The sequence below is a fragment of the Cervus elaphus genome, chromosome 22 (assembly GCF_910594005.1).
Source record: "Cervus elaphus chromosome 22, mCerEla1.1, whole genome shotgun sequence".
Taxonomy (NCBI): domain Eukaryota; kingdom Metazoa; phylum Chordata; class Mammalia; order Artiodactyla; family Cervidae; genus Cervus; species Cervus elaphus.
This window is the reverse complement of record NC_057836.1, coordinates 71,448,874-71,462,180: the sequence shown is the minus strand read 5'-3', so window position 1 is coordinate 71,462,180 and position 13,307 is coordinate 71,448,874.

The following is a 13,307-nucleotide window of genomic DNA, read 5'->3' as shown; positions in this document are numbered from 1 at the left end:
AAACACGTGGGTGGAAGGGCCATTCCCGTCGTAACTCGAGAATATACCCCAGGTTCCCGCCGCAACTCGAGAAAAACCATGAGACTTCCCCCTCGATGCGAGATGAGGCCCGATTCCCCTGTACTGCGTGCAGAGCAATTCCGTCTTGCACATCACACATGAAAGGAGCCTTGATTTCCTTGATGGCACTCCAGAGAAACCCCAAGAACACTGTTTCAAGGATAGAGGGATCCTGAGGTCACTGTAGCAACACGAAAGAACTCTGTGGACCAAAAATCAACTCGAAAAGAGAGGTTAGTCCCTGGATTCGTCTCCAGAGGAATACCACCTTACCACAAGCACCTCAAGAGGAGGCTTCTCTCAGCTCTAGGTATGTGAGAGGGACCCTGAGTTTGCGGCCTCAAGTGGAATGGACACCGTGATGCCCTGACTCGAAATAAGGCCGGATATCCCTGCAGTGACTTCAATGCAGGCTCGTCTTGCATCTCCCAGGACGAAAGGATGTCTGAATCCCCTGTGGAAAGCACAGAGAAAGACTTAGTTCCCCACCTCATCGCGACCGATAGCCTCACATCCTTTGAAAACTCCAGAGGTACGCGGAGATCAGTGCCTCCAAAGGAGACGATGCCTGACTCCTCGTGAAACTTGATAGGAGTCCCAGGATTCCTGTGGCACTTGGAAAGGGACACTTGGTCTCCCGCCTCAGCTGGAGAGGCGTCCCAATTGCCCTGCCAAGCCTCGAGGAGAATCCAGAGTTGTCCCTCGCAAGTAGGCAGGAGTCCTGACGTCGCTGAAGAAACACGTGGGTGGAAGGGCCATCCCCGTCGTAACTCGAGAATATACCCCAGGTTCCCGCCGCAACTCGAGAAAAACCATGAGACTTCCCCCTCGCCGCGAGATGAGGCCCGATTCCCCTGCACTGCGTGCAGAGCAATTCCGTGTTGCACATCACACATGAAAGGAGCCTTGATTTCCTTGATGGCACTCCAGAGAAACCCCAAGAACACTGTTTCAAGGCTAGAGGGACCCTGAGGTCACTGTAGCAACACAAAAGAGCTCCGTGGGCCAAAAATCAACTCAAGATGAGAGGTTAGTCCCTGGCTTCGACTCCAGAGGAATACCACCTTACCACAAGCAAATCAAGAGGAGGCTTCTCTCAGCTCTAGGTATGTGAGAGGGACCCTGAGTTTGCAGCCTCAAGTGGAATGGACACCGCGATGCCCTGACGCGAAATAAGGCTGGATATCCCTGCAGTGACTTGAATGCAGGCTCGTCTTGCATCTCCGAAGATGAAAGGATGTCTGAATCCCCTGTGGAGACCACAGAGAAAGACCTAGTTCCCCACCTCATCGCGACCGGAGGACTCACATCCTTTGAAAACTCCAGAGGTATGCGGAGATCAGTGCCTCCAAAGGAGACGATGCCTGAGTCCTCGTTAAACTTGATAGGAGTCCCAGGATTCCTGTGGCACGTGGAAAGGGACCCTTCGTCTCCCGCCTCAGCTGGAGAGGCGTCCCAATTGCCTTGCCAAGCCTCGAGGAGAATCCCGAGTTGTGTCTCGCAACTAGGCAAGAGTCCTGACGTGGCTGAACAAACACGTGTGTGGAAGGGCCATTCCCGTCGTAACTCGAGAATATACCCCAGGTTCCCGCCGCAACTCGAGAAAAACCATGAGACTTCCCCCTCGCCGCGAGATGAGGCCCGATTCCCCTGCACTGCGTGCAGAGCAATTCTGTGTTGCACATCACACATGAAAGGAGCCTTCATTTCCTTCATGGCACTCCAGAGAAACCCCAAGAACACTGTTTCAAGGCTAGAGGGATCCTGAGGTCACTGTAGCAACACGAAAGAGCTCCGTGGACCAAAAATCAACTCAAGATGAGAGGTTAGTCCCTGGCTTCGACTCCAGAGGAATACCACCTTACCACAAGCACCTCAAGAGGAGGCTTCTCTCAGCTCTAGGTATGTGAGAGGGACCCTGAGTTTGCGGCCTCAAGTGGAATGGACACCGCGATGCCCTGACTCGAAATAAGGCCGGATATCCCTGCAGTGACTGGAATGCAGGCTCGTCTTGCATCTCCCAAGACGAAAGGGTGTCTGAATCCCCTGTGGAGACCACAGAGAAAGACCTAGTTCCCCACCTTATCGCGACAGGAGGCCTCAAATCCTTTGAAAACTCCAGAGGTTTGCGGAGATCAGTGCCTCCAAAGGAAACGATTCCTGACTCCTCGTGAAACTTGATAGGAGACCCAGGATTCCTGTGGCACGTGGAAAGGGACCCTTGGTCTCCCGCCTCAGCTGGAGAGGCGTCCCAATTGCCCTGCAAAGCCTCGAGGAGAATCCCGAGTTGTCCCTCGCAACTAGGCAGGAGTCCTGACGTGGCTGAACAAACACGTGGGTGGAAGGGCCATCCCCGTCGTAACTCGAGAAAATACCCCAGGTTCCCGCCGCAACTCGAGAAAAACCATGAGACTTCCCCCTCGCCGCGAGATGAGGCCCGATTCCCCTGTACTGCGTGCAGAGCAATTCCGTGTTGCACATCACACATGAAAGGAGCCTTGATTTCCTTGATGGCACTCCAGAGAAACCCCAAGAACACTGTTTCAAGGCTAGAGGGATCCTGAGGTCACTGTAGCAACACGAAAGAACTCTGTGGACCAAAAATCAACTCGAAAAGAGAGGTTAGTCCCTGGATTCGTCTCCAGAGGAATACCACCTTACCACAAGCACCTCAAGAGGAGGCTTCTCTCAGCTCTAGGTATGTGAGAGGGACCCTGAGTTTGCGGCCTCAAGTGGAATGGACACCGCGATGCCCTGACTCGAAATAAGGCCGGATATCCCTGCAGTGACTTCAATGCAGGCTCGTCTTGCATCTCCCAGGACGAAAGGATGTCTGAATCCCCTGTGGAAAGCACAGAAAAGACTTAGTTCCCCACCTCATCGCGACCGATAGCCTCACATCCTTTGAAAACTCCAGAGGTACGCGGAGATCAGTGCCTCCAAAGGAGACGATGCCTGACTCCTCGTGAAACTTGATAGGAGACCCAGGATTCCTGTGGCACGTGGAAAGGGACCCTTGGTCTCCCACCTCAGCTGGAGAGGCGTCCCAATTGCCCTGCAAAGCCTCGAGGAGAATCCAGAGTTGTCCCTCGCAACTAGGCAGGAGTCCTGACGTCGCTGAAGAAACACGTGGGTGGAAGGGCCATCCCCGTCGTAACTCGAGAATATACCCCAGGTTCCCGCCGCAACTCGAGAAAAACCATGAGACTTCCCCCTCGCCGCGAGATGAGGCCCGATTCCCCTGCACTGCGTGCAGAGCAATTCCGTGTTGCACATCACACATGAAAGGAGCCTTGATTTCCTTCATGGCACTCCAGAGAAACCCCAGGAACACTGTTTCAAGGCTAGAGGGATCCTGAGGTCACTGTAGCAACACGAAAGAGCTCCGTGGACCAAGAATCAACACGAGATGAGAGGTTAGTCCCTGGCTTCGACTCCTGAGGAATACCACCTTACCACAAGCACCTCAAGAGGAGGCTTCTCTCAGCTCTAGGTATGTGAGAGGGATCCTGAGTTTGCGGCCTCAAGTGGAATGGACACCGCGATGCCCTGATTCGAAATAAGGCCGGATACCCCTGCAGTGACTTGAATGCAGGCTCGTCTTGCATCTCCCAAGAAGAAAGGATGTCTGAATCCCCTGTGGAGACCACAGAGAAAGACCTAGTTCCCCACCTCATCGCGACCGGAGGCCTCACATCCTTTGAAAACTCCAGAGGTACGCGGAGATCAGTGCCTCCAAAGGAGACGATGCCTGACTCCTCGTGAAACTTGATAGGCGTCCCAGGATTCCTGTGGCACTTGGAAAGGGACACTTGGTCTCCCGCCTCAGCTGGAGAGGCGTCCCAATTGCCCTGCCAAGCCTCGAGGAGAATCCAGAGTTGTCCCTCGCAACTAGGCAGGAGTCCTGACGTCGCTGAAGAAACACGTGGGTGGAAGGGCCATCCCCATCGTAACTCGAGAATATACCCCAGGTTCCCGCCGCAACTCGAGAAAAACCATGAGACTTCCCCCTCGCCGCGAGATGAGGCCCGATTCAACTGCACTGCGTGCAGAGCAATTCCGTGTTGCACATCACACATGAAAGGAGCCTTGATTTCCTTCATGGCACTCCAGAGAAACCCCAAGAACACTGTTTCAAGGCTAGAGGGATCCTGAGGACACTGTAGCAACACGAAAGAGCTCCGTGGGCCAAAAATCAACTCGAGATGAGAGGTTAGTCCCTGGCTTCGACTCCAGAGGAATACCACCTTACCACAAGCACCTCAAGAGGAGGCTTCTCTCAGCTCTAGGTATGTGAGAGGGACCCTGAGTTTGCGGCCTCAAGTGGAATGGACACCGCGATGCCCTGACGCGAAATAAGGCTGGATATCCCTGCAGTGACTTGAATGCAGGCTCGTCTTGCATCTCCCAAGATGAAAGGATGTCTGAATCCCCTGTGGAGACCACAGAGAAAGACCTAGTTCCCCACCTCATCGCGACCGGAGGCCTCACATCCTTTGAAAACTCCAGAGGTACGCGGAGATCAGTGCCTCCAAAGGAGACGATGCCTGACTCCTCGTGAAACTTGATAGGAGTCCCAGGATTCTTGTGGCACGTGGAAAGGGACTCTTGGTCTCCCGCCTCATCTGGAGAGGCGTTCCAATTGCCCTGCCAAGCCTCGAGGAGAATCCCGAGTTGTCCCTCGCAACTAGGCAGGAGTCCTGACGTGGCTGAACAAACACGTGGGTGGAAGGGCCATCCCCGTCGTAACTCGAGAATATACCCCAGGTTCCCGCCGCAACTCGAGAAAAACCATGAGACTTCCCCCTCGATGCGAGATGAGGCCCGATTCCCCTGTACTGCGTGCAGAGCAATTCCGTCTTGCACATCACACATGAAAGGAACCTTGATTTCCTTGATGGCACTCCAGAGAAACCCCAAGAACACTGTTTCAAGGATAGAGTGATCCTGAGGTCACTGTAGCAACACAAAAGAACTCTGTGGACCAAAAATCAAGTCAAAAAGAGAGGTTAGTCCCTGGATTCGTCTCCAGAGGAATACCACCTTACCACAAGCACCTCAAGAGGAGGCTTCTCTCAGCTCTAGGTATGTGAGAGGGACCCTGAGTTTGCGGCCTCAAGTGGAATGGACACCGCGATGCCCTGACGCGAAATAAGGCTGGATATCCCTGCAGTGACTTGAATGCAGGCTCGTCTTGCATCTCCCAAGATGAAAGGATGTCTGAATCCCCTGTGGAGACCACAGAGAAAGACCTAGTTCCCCACCTCATCGCGACAGGAGGCCTCACATCCTTTGAAAACTCCAGAGGTATGCGGAGATCAGTGCCTCCAAAGGAGACGATGCCTGACTCCTCGTGAAACTTGATAGGAGTCCCAGGATTCCTGTGGCACGTGGAAAGGGACCCTTGGTCTCCCGCCTCAGCTGGAGAGGCGTCCCAATTGCCTTGCCAAGCCTCGAGGAGAATCCCGAGTTGTGTCTCGCAACTAGGCAGGAGTCCTGACGTGGCTGAACAAACACGTGTGTGGAAGGGCCATCCCCGTCGGAACTCGAGAATATACCCCAGGTTCCCGCCGCAACTCGAGAAAAACCATGAGACTTGCCCCTCGCCGCGAGATGAGGCCCGATTCCCCTGCACTGCATGCAGAGCAATTCTGTCTTGCACATCACACATGAAAGGAGCCTTGATTTCCTTGATGGCACTCCAGAGAAACCCCAAGAACACTGTTTCAAGGCTAGAGGGATCCTGAGGTCACTGTAGCAACACGAAAGAGCTCCGTGGACCAAAAATCAACTCGAGATGAGAGGTTAGTCCCTGGCTTCGACTCCAGAGGAATACCACCTTACCACAAGCACCTCAAGAGGAGGCTTCTCTCAGCTCTAGGTATGTGAGAGGGACCCTGAGTTTGCGGCCTCAAGTGGAATGGACACCGCGATGCCCTGACTCGAAATAAGGCCGGATATTCCTGCAGTGACTGGAATGCAGGCTCGTCTTGCATCTCCCAAGACGAAAGGGTGTCTGAATCCCCTGTGGAGACCACAGAGAAAGACCTAGTTCCCCACCTCATCGCGACAGGAGGCCTCACATCCTTTGAAAACTCCAGAGGTATGCGGAGATCAGTGCCTCCAAAGGAGACGATGCCTGACTCCTCGTGAAACTTGATAGGAGACCCAGGATTCCTGTGGCACGTGGAAAGGGACCCTTGGTCTCCCGCCTCAGCTGGAGAGGCGTCCCAATTGCCCTGCCAAGCCTCGAGGAGAATCCAGAGTTGTCCCTCGCAACTAGGCAGGAGTCCTGACGTGGCTGAACAAACACGTGGGTGGAATGGCCATCCCCGTCGTAACTCGAGAATATACCCCAGGTTCCCGCCGCAACTCGAGAAAAACCATGAGACTTCCCCCTCGATGCGAGATGAGGCCCGATTCCCCTGTACTGCTTGCAGAGCAATTCCGTCTTGCACATCACACATGAAAGGAGCCTTGATTTCCTTGATGGCACTCCAGAGAAATCCCAAGAACACTGTTTCAAGGATAGAGGGATCCTGAGGTCACTGTAGCAACACGAAAGAACTCTGTGGACCAAAAATCAACTCGAAAAGAGAGGTTAGTCCCTGGATTCGTCTCCAGAGGAATACCACCTTACCACAAGCACCTCAAGAGGAGGCTTCTCTCAGCTCTAGGTATGTGAGAGGGACCCTGAGTTTGCGGCCTCAAGTGGAATGGACACCGCGATGCCCTGCCTCGAAATAAGGCCGGATATCCCTGCAGTGACTTCAATGCAGGCTCGTCTTGCATCTCCCAGGACGAAAGGATGTCTGAATCCCCTGTGGAAAGCACAGAGAAAGACTTAGTTCCCCACCTCATCGCGACCGATAGCCTCACATCCTTTGAAAACTCCAGAGGTACGCGGAAATCAGTGCCTCCAAAGGAGATGACGCCTGACTCCTCGTGAAACTTGATAGGAGTCCCAGGATTCCTGTGGCACTTGGAAAGGGACACTTGGTCTCCCGCCTCAGCTGGAGAGGCGTCCCAATTGCCCTGCCAAGCCTCGAGGAGAATCCAGAGTTGTCCCTCGCAACTAGGCAGGAGTTCTGACGTCGCTGAAGAAACACGTGGGTGGAAGGGCCATCCCCGTCGTAACTCGAGAATATACCCCAGGTTCCCGCCGCAACTCGAGAAAAACCATGAGACTTCCCCCTCGCCGCGAGATGAGGCCCGATTCCCCTGCACTGCGTGCAGAGCAATTCCGTGTTGCACATCACACATGAAAGGAGCCTTGATTTCCTTGATGGCACTCCAGAGAAACCCCAAGAACACTGTTTCAAGGCTAGAGGGATCCTGAGGTCACTGTAGCAACACGAAAGAGCTCCGTGGGCCAAAAATCAACTCGAGATGAGAGGTTAGTCCCTGGCTTCGACTCCAGAGGAATACCACCTTACCACAAGCACCTCAAGAGGAGGCTTCTCTCAGCTCTAGGTATGTGAGAGGGACCCTGAGTTTGCGGCCTCAAGTGGAATGGACACCGCGATGCCCTGACGCGAAATAAGGCCGGATATCCCTGCAGTGACTTGAATGCAGGCTCGTCTTGCATCTCCCAAGATGAAAGGATGTCTGAATCCCCTGTGGAGACCACAGAGAAAGACCTAGTTCCCCACCTCATCGCGACCGGAGGCCTCACATCCTTTGAAAACTCCAGAGGTACGCGGAGATCAGTGCCTCCAAAGGAGACGATGCCTGACTCCTCGTGAAACTTGATAGGAGTCCCAGGATTCCTGTGGCACGTGGAAAGGGACCCTTGGTCTCCCGCCTCAGCTGGAGAGGCGTCCCAATTGCCTTGCCAAGCCTCGAGGAGAATCCCGAGTTGTGTCTCGCAACTAGGCAAGAGTCCTGACGTGGCTGAACAAACACGTGTGTGGAAGGGCCATCCCCGTCGTAACTCGAGAATATACCCCAGGTTCCCGCCGCAACTCGAGAAAAACCATGAGACTTCCCCCTCGCCGCGAGATGAGGCCCGATTCCCCTGCACTGCGTGCAGAGCAATTCTGTGTTGCACATCACACATGAAAGGAGCCTTGATTTCCTTCATGGCACTCCAGAGAAACCCCAAGAACACTGTTTCAAGGCTAGAGGGATCCTGAGGTCACTGTAGCAACACGAAAGAGCTCCGTGGACCAAAAATCAACTCGAGATGAGAGGTTAGTCCCTGGCTTCGACTCCAGAGGAATACCACCTTACCACAAGCACCTCAAGAGGAGGCTTCTCTCAGCTCTAGGTATGTGAGAGGGATCCTGAGTTTGCGGCCTCAAGTGGAATGGACACCGCGATGCCCTGACTCGAAATAAGGCCGGATATCCCTGCAGTGACTTGAATGCAGGCTCGTCTTGCATCCCCAAGAAGAAAGGATGTCTGAATCCCCTGTGGAGACCACAGAGAAACACCTAGTTCCCCACCTCATCGCGACCGGAGGCCTCACATCCTTTGAAAACTCCAGAGGTATGCGGAGATCAGTGCCTCCAAAGGAGACGATGCCTGACTCCTCGTGAAACTTGATAGGAGTCCCAGGATTCTTGTGGCACGTGGAAAGGGACCCTTGGTCTCCCGCCTCAGCTGGAGAGGCGTTCCAACTGCCCTGCCAAGCCTCGAGGAGAATCCCGAGTTGTCCCTCGCAACTAGGCAGGAGTCCTGACGTGGCTGAACAAACACGTGGGTGGAAGGGCCATCCCCGTCGTAACTCGAGAATATACCCCAGGTTCCCGCCGCAACTCGAGAAAAACCATGAGACTTCCCCCTCGATGCGAGATGAGGCCCGATTCCCCTGTACTGCGTGCAGAGCAATTCCGTCTTGCACATCACACATGAAAGGAGCCTTGATTTCCTTGATGGCACTCCAGAGAAACCCCAAGAACACTGTTTCAAGGATAGAGGGATCCTGAGGTCACTGTAGCAACACGAAAGAACTCTGTGGACCAAAAATCAACTCGAAAAGAGAGGTTAGTCCCTGGATTCGTCTCCAGAGGAATACCACCTTACCACAAGCACCTCAAGAGGAGGCTTCTCTCAGCTCTAGGTATGTGAGAGGGACCCTGAGTTTGCGGCCTCAAGTGGAATGGACACCGCGATGCCCTGACTCGAAATAAGGCCGGATATCCCTGCAGTGACTTCAATGCAGGCTCGTCTTGCATCTCCCAGGACGAAAGGATGTCTGAATCCCCTGTGGAAAGCACAGAGAAAGACTTAGTTCCCCACCTCATCGCGACCGATAGCCTCACATCCTTTGAAAACTCCAGAGGTACGCGGAAATCAGTGCCTCCAAAGGAGATGACGCCTGACTCCTCGTGAAACTTGATAGGAGTCCCAGGATTCCTGTGGCACTTGGAAAGGGACACTTGGTCTCCCGCCTCAGCTGGAGAGGCGTCCCAATTGCCCTGCCAAGCCTCGAGGAGAATCCAGAGTTGTCCCTCGCAACTAGGCAGGAGTCCTGACGTCGCTGAAGAAACACGTGGGTGGAAGGGCCATCCCCGTCGTAACTCGAGAATATACCCCAGGTTCCCGCCGCAACTCGAGAAAAACCATGAGACTTCCCCCTCGCCGCGAGATGAGGCCCGATTCCCCTGCACTGCGTGCAGAGCAATTCCGTGTTGCACATCACACATGAAAGGAGCCTTGATTTCCTTGATGGCACTCCAGAGAAACCCCAAGAACACTGTTTCAAGGCTAGAGGGATCCTGAGGTCACTGTAGCAACACGAAAGAGCTCCGTGGGCCAAAAATCAACTCGAGATGAGAGGTTAGTCCCTGGCTTCGACTCCAGAGGAATACCACCTTACCACAAGCACCTCAAGAGGAGGCTTCTCTCAGCTCTAGGTATGTGAGAGGGACCCTGAGTTTGCGGCCTCAAGTGGAATGGACACCGCGATGCCCTGACGCGAAATAAGGCCGGATATCCCTGCAGTGACTTGAATGCAGGCTCGTCTTGCATCTCCCAAGATGAAAGGATGTCTGAATCCCCTGTGGAGACCACAGAGAAAGACCTAGTTCCCCACCTCATCGCGACCGGAGGCCTCACATCCTTTGAAAACTCCAGAGGTACGCGGAGATCAGTGCCTCCAAAGGAGACGATGCCTGACTCCTCGTGAAACTTGATAGGAGTCCCAGGATTCCTGTGGCACGTGGAAAGGGACCCTTGGTCTCCCGCCTCAGCTGGAGAGGCGTCCCAATTGCCTTGCCAAGCCTCGAGGAGAATCCCGAGTTGTGTCTCGCAACTAGGCAAGAGTCCTGACGTGGCTGAACAAACACGTGTGTGGAAGGGCCATCCCCGTCGTAACTCGAGAATATACCCCAGGTTCCCGCCGCAACTCGAGAAAAACCATGAGACTTCCCCCTCGCCGCGAGATGAGGCCCGATTCCCCTTCACTGCGTGCAGAGCAATTCTGTGTTGCACATCACACATGAAAGGAGCCTTGATTTCCTTCATGGCACTCCAGAGAAACCCCAAGAACACTGTTTCAAGGCTAGAGGGATCCTGAGGTCACTGTAGCAACACGAAAGAGCTCCGTGGACCAAAAATCAACTCGAGATGAGAGGTTAGTCCCTGGCTTCGACTCCAGAGGAATACCACCTTACCACAAGCACCTCAAGAGGAGGCTTCTCTCAGCTCTAGGTATGTGAGAGGGATCCTGAGTTTGCGGCCTCAAGTGGAATGGACACCGCGATGCCCTGACTCGAAATAAGGCCGGATATCCCTGCAGTGACTTGAATGCAGGCTCGTCTTGCATCCCCAAGAAGAAAGGATGTCTGAATCCCCTGTGGAGACCACAGAGAAACACCTAGTTCCCCACCTCATCGCGACCGGAGGCCTCACATCCTTTGAAAACTCCAGAGGTATGCGGAGATCAGTGCCTCCAAAGGAGACGATGCCTGACTCCTCGTGAAACTTGATAGGAGTCCCAGGATTCCTGTGGCACGTGGAAAGGGACCCTTGGTCTCCCGCCTCAGCTGGAGAGGCGTTCCAACTGCCCTGCCAAGCCTCGAGGAGAATCCCGAGTTGTCCCTCGCAACTAGGCAGGAGTCCTGACGTGGCTGAACAAACACGTGGGTGGAAGGGCCATCCCCGTCGTAACTCGAGAATATACCCCAGGTTCCCGCCGCAACTCGAGAAAAACCATGAGACTTCCCCCTCGATGCGAGATGAGGCCCGATTCCCCTGTACTGCGTGCAGAGCAATTCCGTCTTGCACATCACACATGAAAGGAGCCTTGATTTCCTTGATGGCACTCCAGAGAAACCCCAAGAACACTGTTTCAAGGATAGAGGGATCCTGAGGTCACTGTAGCAACACGAAAGAACTCTGTGGACCAAAAATCAACTCGAAAAGAGAGGTTAGTCCCTGGATTCGTCTCCAGAGGAATACCACCTTACCACAAGCACCTCAAGAGGAGGCTTCTCTCAGCTCTAGGTATGTGAGAGGGACCCTGAGTTTGCGGCCTCAAGTGGAATGGACACCGCGATGCCCTGACTCGAAATAAGGCCGGATATCCCTGCAGTGACTTCAATGCAGGCTCGTCTTGCATCTCCCAGGACGAAAGGATGTCTGAATCCCCTGTGGAAAGCACAGAGAAAGACTTAGTTCCCCACCTCATCGCGACCGATAGCCTCACATCCTTTGAAAACTCCAGAGGTACGCGGAGATCAGTGCCTCCAAAGGAGACGATGCCTGACTCCTCGTGAAACTTGATAGGAGTCCCAGGATTCCTGTGGCACTTGGAAAGGGACACTTGGTCTCCCGCCTCAGCTGGAGAGGCGTCCCAATTGCCCTGCCAAGCCTCGAGGAGAATCCAGAGTTGTCCCTCGCAAGTAGGCAGGAGTCCTGACGTCGCTGAAGAAACACGTGGGTGGAAGGGCCATCCCCGTCGTAACTCGAGAATATACCCCAGGTTCCCGCCGCAACTCGAGAAAAACCATGAGACTTCCCCCTCGCCGCGAGATGAGGCCCGATTCCCCTGCACTGCGTGCAGAGCAATTCCGTGTTGCACATCACACATGAAAGGAGCCTTGATTTCCTTGATGGCACTCCAGAGAAACCCCAAGAACACTGTTTCAAGGCTAGAGGGACCCTGAGGTCACTGTAGCAACACAAAAGAGCTCCGTGGGCCAAAAATCAACTCAAGATGAGAGGTTAGTCCCTGGCTTCGACTCCAGAGGAATACCACCTTACCACAAGCAAATCAAGAGGAGGCTTCTCTCAGCTCTAGGTATGTGAGAGGGACCCTGAGTTTGCGGCCTCAAGTTGAATGGACACCGCGATGCCCTGACGCGAAATAAGGCTGGATATCCCTGCAGTGACTTGAATGCAGGCTCGTCTTGCATCTCCGAAGATGAAAGGATGTCTGAATCCCCTGTGGAGACCACAGAGAAAGACCTAGTTCCCCACCTCATCGCGACCGGAGGACTCACATCCTTTGAAAACTCCAGAGGTATGCGGAGATCAGTGCCTCCAAAGGAGACGATGCCTGAGTCCTCGTTAAACTTGATAGGAGTCCCAGGATTCCTGTGGCACGTGGAAAGGGACCCTTCGTCTCCCGCCTCAGCTGGAGAGGCGTCCCAATTGCCTTGCCAAGCCTCGAGGAGAATCCCGAGTTGTGTCTCGCAACTAGGCAAGAGTCCTGACGTGGCTGAACAAACACGTGTGTGGAAGGGCCATTCCCGTCGTAACTCGAGAATATACCCCAGGTTCCCGCCGCAACTCGAGAAAAACCATGAGACTTCCCCCTCGCCGCGAGATGAGGCCCGATTCCCCTGCACTGCGTGCAGAGCAATTCTGTGTTGCACATCACACATGAAAGGAGCCTTCATTTCCTTCATGGCACTCCAGAGAAACCCCAAGAACACTGTTTCAAGGCTAGAGGGATCCTGAGGTCACTGTAGCAACACGAAAGAGCTCCGTGGACCAAAAATCAACTCAAGATGAGAGGTTAGTCCCTGGATTCGACTCCAGAGGAATACCACCTTACCACAAGCACCTCAAGAGGAGGCTTCTCTCAGCTCTAGGTATGTGAGAGGGACCCTGAGTTTGCGGCCTCAAGTGGAATGGACACCGCGATGCCCTGACTCGAAATAAGGCCGGATATCCCTGCAGTGACTGGAATGCAGGCTCGTCTTGCATCTCCCAAGACGAAAGGGTGTCTGAATCCCCTGTGGAGACCACAGAGAAAGACCTAGTTCCCCACCTTATCGCGACAGGAGGCCTCAAAT